The 7,326-nt window shown below is 37.0% G+C and overlaps 1 protein-coding gene across 5 annotated transcripts in view; it reads left to right on the top strand.

Moving 5' to 3' along the window:
• The window catches only part of RALGPS2 (Ral GEF with PH domain and SH3 binding motif 2), a 170,418-nt gene that overhangs the window by 89,174 nt on the left and 73,918 nt on the right, over nucleotides 1–7,326 (top strand). The window lies entirely within an intron of this gene.

Here is a 7,326-nt window from a genome sequence, read left to right on the forward strand (position 1 = left end):
TATAGAACATCAACCTTAGTTGCCCAGAGAAGAGTTTAACTCATTTGAATATTGTGGGACATTCTAGGATTGCAGAGAATGGGGACCTATTGTGTACCTTGTGTTAAAGGCAGAATACCGCTAAGCACAGTAGAGTTAATGGCCACTGCATCCCAGAATGTTTTGTCCTGTTTCTTTGATAAACAACTTATGACCATAGTAAGCATGACTCTTATCAGAGAGGCTGTAAGCTGGACATTAGCGCTTTACATTTTTGTTTTGTTGTTGTTGTTGTTTGTTTTTTGAGACAGTCTTGCTCTGTCGCCCATGCTGGAGTACAGAGGTGCGATTTCAGCTCACTGCAGCCTCTGCCTCCCGAGTTCAGGTGATTCTCATGCTTCAGCCGCCCAAATAGCTGAGATTACAGGTGTGTGCCACTGCACCCAGCTAATGTTTGTATTTTTAGTAGAAACTGGGTTTTGCCGTGTTGACCATGCTGATCTTGAACTCCTGACCTCAAGTGATCTGCCTGTGTCAGCCTCCCAAAGTGCTGGGATTACAGGCTTGAGCCACCACACCCAGCGTGGTGCTCTGTGTTTTACTATAGTCTTGGCTGTACTCATACTTGCAAATATAATTCAGGGAGAGAATAGTGAATTTTTAAAAAAATAATGCCTTCACAATTCAGAAGAATGTATCCTTTTTATAGCATGAAGAACATTAGACTGAGAATTGGCAATCCTCAAGTCCACAATGACTGCTGTCCTAACTTTTCAAGTCATTGAATTTTCTTCTTTGAGCCTTGTTGTCTTTACCTAGAAATAGCATGCATAGGATTAGAATCATGTTCTTCTTAAGACTGGATGGGAGCATAGTGATGTCTTTGTTTGTTTGTTTGTTTTAAACAACAGAATCTCACTGTGTTGCCTGGGCTGGAGTGCAGTGGCACGATCTCAGCTTACTGCAACCTCCGCCTGCTGGGTTCAAGCAATTCTCCTGCCTTAGCAGTCTCCCAAGTAGCTAGGATTACAGGTGTGTGCCACCACACCCAGCTAATTTTTGTATTTTTAGTAGAGACAGGGTTTCACCATGTTGGCCAGGCTAGTCTCAAACTCCTGACCTCAAATGATCTGCCCACCTCAGCCTCCCAAAGTGCTGGGATTACAGGCGCGAGCCACTGCACCCGGGTATAGTGATGTCTTCTAATTAATGTATTTTACGATTGAGAAAACCAAGATCCAGAAAGGTGGAAGACCTGGCTCATAGTCCTAAGACCTAGTTACTGACAGATCTGCATTCTGAAGTCTTGATCTAGAAAGCTCCAATTATTCCTGCTGAACTTTCATTTTAAAATTTACCAATTTTATGATTGCTTTCTTTTTCTCATTGAAACATGTTTTTCTCAAACTAAATTTCATAGTGTGTATCTCCTGGAAAAGAAAATTATTTTCCATTCAAAATCAGAAAATAACAAAATAATAGGAATCCTTATGCTGTGATTTCTAGCTGGGGACCTTGTTGTACATTTTTCCACAATAGAGACATCAGTACAGGAAGCTGTGTGTGGGTCTGTGTACATGCTCAGGTACACTCATGCCCTCTCAGGCACACACACACAAAGAAAGTTGGGGAAGAAAGCATTAGCCGACTTAGAGTTGAGTGGAATCAGAAAAAGTTTTCTATTGGAAAATACACCTCTTCTCTCTCAGCCCTGGTACCTGAAACAAACTGTAATCATACCTGTGGGTTAAAGCAAATGAGAAAAATATTGAGGTGCAGATGTTAATTTAAAGAAAATACTACAAGCATTGTTTTTCCTGTATCTTCCATTTTTCTTGTCATTTCTAGTGACTCCTCCTTTTTTCAGTTCCCTTTCATTTTATATGTTCTCATGATGCAGGATCTTACGTTTCACTCTTGCCATGTAGTTCTGCTTCTCTTTGTACTTAAGCTAATTTAAAAGTACCTTATTCTTGCTGTCTCCTTTTTCTTCATCTTCACTCTGAGACATTTTCCTAATAAGGTCACCAGCTTCCTGGTTAAAACATTTAATAGGTGTTTCTCAAGCCCCATCTTAATTATGTGAGGGTTGGTGTCAGTTATTTCTCCTCCTCAAAATTCTCCATAAGTAGCATCAGTCTTTCTTGGTTTCCTTTCTACATTTCGGGCTTTTGTTTTATTAGCTCTTCTTACTTTACCTTTATCTATTAAATGTACTCTTGAAAGGTCTCAGTCCACTTGTTTTCTTTTTTTTTATTTATTTATTTTTATTTTTTGGAGACAGGGTCTCACTCTGTCATCCAGGCTGGAGTGCAGTGGCACAATCAGCTCACTGAAGCTTCAAACTCCTGGGCTCAAGCAATTCTCCCACCTCAGCCTCTGGAGTAGCTGAGACTACAGGTATGCACCACCAAGCATTTTAAATTTTTAAAATTTTTTTGTGGAAACTGATCTCAAACTCCTGGCCTCAAGCAATCTTCCTGCTTCAGCCTCCCAGAGTTCTGAAATTACAGGTGTGAGCCACTGGGCTCAGCCAGTCCACTTATTTTCTTTCTCTGTACACTTGGAGTGGTTTCATTCAGGTTTTTCTATATATTGCCTGATCTTCCAAATCTAGACTGAATCTGTCTAAATTTGTATATCATTGTATATTTTATATCTGTCTGTATATCTTAGCTATCTACTTAATCCCTGGGGCCCACTGATTGATTAAATGGGAAATCTACAGGTATCTCCCATTCAACATGTGCAGAAGTGAATTCATCATCTCTCCTCCTTCCTCCAAACTTGATCCCCATCTTATCTCCCAGCTTACTCTGCCAGTGATCAGTCAGTAAAGCATTATTGACACTGCAGTACCACACCACAGCCTAGTGTTTTAATGCATTTCTCCTTCCTCCTCCTCTGCTTCTCATATTCTCTAGTAAAATGCATGTGTTTGAGGGTTATCCAAGAATTAGAAACCAAAAGGGAAAAAAAATGGAAGGAATTTAAGACATTAAAAGGGAGAACATACACTATAGCATCTGCATAATTTTAGATATTGGTATTCTTCATATAGTTCATCCCTATCTTGGTAAGAGTACGTGAAGAAGCATCTTGATTATAAGGTTATTGTGGACTCCTTGGCATAAATATTTGGCAGACATGGGAAAGGAAAATGAAACATTTGTCAGATAAGTTCTTATGACTCAGTTTAGTTCATTTCCAGTATGAAAATCATTCTTTTAATGTAATGACCATGAGATTAAATATATTTATTAAAACATTCATGGGTTTCCTAAGAAAATGTGACAGAAATCTCTTTTACAACTTTTTTTTTTTTTTTTTTTTTTTTTGGAGGCAGAATCTCGCTGCGTTGCTCAGGCTGAAGTGCAGTGGCACAATCTCAGCTCACTACGACCTCCGCTTTCCGGGTTCAAGTGATTCTCTTGCCTCAGCCTCCCAAGTAGCTGGGACTAGGGACCTGCCACCATGCCTAGCTAACTTTTTTTATATTTTTAGTAGAGACAGAGTTTTACTATGTTGGCCAGGCTGGTCTTGAACTCCTGCCCTCATGATCCCCCTACCTCGGCCTTCCAAAGTGCAGGGCTTACAGGCGTAAGCCACCACACCCGGCCCTCTTTTACAACTTTTTGACTGTTTGATCTACATCATAGACATATGGGTTTGTTTTTTTTTATTGCTGATCTTCAATACTGAAATATATTGAAGAGGGAAGATTTAACAGTAGTTTATATCTTGTTAATATTTACCTTTTTCATACTGTTTTCTAATTTAAAATAAATTTGGTTGTAGTTTTTAAATTTAATTTGTCTTGATTTCAGAATCCTTTTCTATTTATATGAAGCTAGGCTTAGTACAGTTGCCAAAAACTTCAGCATTTATAAATGCTGTACATTTGATAGAAGTTGCCCTAAAGACAATTAAAAGGTAACACTCATTATGTAAGTTGGTAGCTTCATTTAACTATTTTTCTTCAAGTATACAGAATTTGCATAATGCTATGCTTTATCCATTCTGTCTGCAGAGGTTCTAATGGAAAGAATATATCAATCAAAGAATCTATAGTGCATAGAAAAAAGGTAACAGCTAATGATTTCTTAACATGACGGACATAGTCCAAACTAATCTTTTTTTCTCCCCTAAAAATAAGGACCAAAACTTACCGTTTTTTGTGAAGCTTGTAAAAGTGGGTAGAGGCCTATATGCTGACAAAACTCATATTTTGATACCACCAAATTTATCTGTAGTTCAATGTGGATTAAATTATAAGAAGTAGAAATGTTTTCTTGGCTCTCAACTCATCATCCCTTGAAAAATTGTCTCTTCTGTTGGTTTGCATTCAAGATAAAAATTAGTCAGCTTGGACAATATAGTGAAAAATTCTTAGAATAAGGATATAATTTGTCTAGAGAAGAGTTTGGCAAATCTCAAGGAAAAAATTATTTTATAAGAGAATTATTGCTTTTAAATCTGAAAATCATTAACAACACTTACTTGTTCTTGTCATTGGAGAACAATCTTAAGGGGCTTGTTGAAGAATTTGGCATGAGAAGTTTTATTTTGCTGATGAGAGAAAACTAGAACATTGTGAAAAAAATAATTTAGTTATATGAAACATGATATTCTTTCATGTGCATTTTCTAAGCCCCATTTCTATTTTATGTACTACAAAGATGCAGTAGCTCAACCAAGAAAGCATATTTTGGCCAGGCACAGTGGTTCACGCCTGTAATCCCAGCACTTTAGGAAGCTGAGGTGGGCAGATCACCTGAGGTCAGGAGTTCAAGACCAGCCTGGCCAACATGGCAAAACCAGGTCTTTACTAAAAAATTACAAAAAATTAGCCAGGCATGTTGGTGCATGCCTGTAGTCCTAGCTACTCAGAAAGCTGAGACAGGAGAATTGCTGAGACAGGAGAATTGCTTGAACCCAGTAGGTGGAAGCTGTGATGAGCCAAGATCGCACCATGGCACTCCAGCTTGGGTGACAGAGCAAGACTCTGTCTCAAAAAAAAAAAAAAAGTTTATTTTTTGAACTATGGAAATCAGTAAATTGTTGCAGTAGTGTATACTGTTTCCTATTAAGTAGAAGCAGAATGTTATGGAAAAGTTTTTGTAAAATCTCTAGCCCTCTGTAGAATATGAGTATACTGTTTTGATGGATCTAGATATGACTCCTTTTTCCTATCGGAGAGAGACTTCTCCTTCTCCTTCCCCATTTAATTTTTAATTTAATATGTCATGGCTTCGTAATAGGAGTTTTTTGTTAGAAGAGAAATGCTGTTCTTATAACCCTCTATAATATAGTGTTCTTTGCCTGTTGCTTTCTGAAACATACCCTGGTTTTGATACTGTCATTAATCTGTCTCCTCCTCAACAGAGTGTAAGCCTCTATTTGTCTTGGCTTAAGGCTTTTTATCCTTATAGCATAGCATCTAAAACAAAAGTAGTCATATGATAAATGTCTCTTGATTCAACTAATTATCCTTTTCTGGCTCTTCCCATTATTTCAGTAATTTCTATTTAATTTCTGTTTAAACAGTAAATGTATTTGTGTGGTATATTTGCATGGATCAACTCCTCCCCACCCTCCAATTTTTTTGTTTTGTTTTGTTTTTGGCCCCTCAGCTGGCACCTAGTATTTGCTTAGTACTGTGTGCTTGGTACTAAATATATAGCAGGGGATTACAATGGGCTTTGTCCCTGCCTTTATAGAACTTAATATCTCTGTAATAAAGGTCCAGGATATCATTACCTCATGAATAATCTCTCCTCTCTCCTATATTCTGGAAGAGATGCATATCATTGCCTTGTACCTTGCATTGTTAGTGGTGTCCTTATCATAGTTAATGACATTTTTAAAGCATATCTAAAATGATAAGAATCTTACAGATTGGTTTTCAGTAGTTTTTGCATATATTGAATTGTTAAATACTCAGTAAATACAGTTATTTAGTTTAAGAAATGTCTAACTCATATAAAAAATATTTTCAAAAATTATTAATAGTTTTTAACTCATATTTCTATTCAGATAATTTCAACAAAGTCTTTTTGCTGCTCTGTAGGAATTAAAAGGAGATTTTTCCTCCCCTTTGATAGAATTTTTCTTAAATATGTAAGGTTCTGACACTGATCTCAAAAATGCCTAATGATCAAAAAATGTTATTGGCTTTAATATTTTAAGTTTCATTCCATTTTCCTTTTTTTTTTGGTTTGATTTGTCAATTATATAGATTATGGATTACCTTACTCTGTTAATTATATGTTGTTATATATTATATACTAAAACAGCAGTAAAGTGTCTTCACTCATTTTCTTTTGGATTCTGAGAATGAGCTCTGACCAAATGGCAGCTAGCCCCTGTCCTTTAGCCAGAATTACATCCCATTTTCCATTACCTCATTTATAACTTTTTTTTAACCTTCATTCTTTTATATATTTAAAATTCCTCTAAGTTCTTATTGGTATGTTTTCTGAAGTTTACTTTAGACCAAAGACTTCTGAAATAAAAGAGCTGGGGGTGGGGGTGGGGCTGTGTTAATTTCATCCCCATGTTCGTAGTGTTTTCTTTAAGTGCCTTGTCTTTCCAAAAAAATAAGAATAGCAGCTATACAGATCTGCATGCTAATTGTAAACAGAATCAGATTCCCCTAACAGCAGTTTTGCCAGTGGTGTTTTCAACTGTGAATATTTCATTGATTTGTTTTGTAATTTTTTGAGCAAGCTTTAGCAGAAAAATAATTTCAGTAACATTTATTCAACAGTTAGGCCTATATGCCTGACACTGTACTTTATATAGGTTATCTAGTACGTAACAGCAGTTTTATAAGGTAAGTGATGTTATTTGTATTTTACAGGTGAAGAAACTGAAACAAGGGAGATTAAGTTGACATGCTATAAAGATATGCATTTCATTCACAGCTTAAAGACAGCATTATGGATTACATTAAAATTTTGGGTATCTGTGTTTAGATTAAAATTTTGAGTTTATTCATCGGTCTTTCCTATAATTATGTACAGAATTATAACTTGATAACAACCCCACTGATAAAACTAAAAAGTGGCCAGGCACAGTGGTTCACACATGTAATCCCAGCACTTTGGGAGACCGAGGCAGGTGGATTACCTGAGGTCAGGAGTTCAAAACTAGCCTGGCCAACATGGTGAAACCCCATCTCTACTGAAAATACAAAACTTAGTTGGGCATAGTGGCACATACCTGTAATCCCAGCTACTGGGGAGGCTGAGACAGGAGAATTGCTTGAACCGGGGGACAGAGGTTACAGTGAGCCAAGATTGTGCCACTGCACTCCAGCCTGGGCAACAAAAGCAAAACTCTATC

This window comes from Aotus nancymaae, unplaced genomic scaffold, assembly GCF_030222135.1.
Source record: "Aotus nancymaae isolate 86718 unplaced genomic scaffold, 86718_ANA_hifiasm-v0.15.2.pri h1tg000108l, whole genome shotgun sequence".
Classification (NCBI taxonomy): Eukaryota; Metazoa; Chordata; class Mammalia; order Primates; family Aotidae; genus Aotus; species Aotus nancymaae.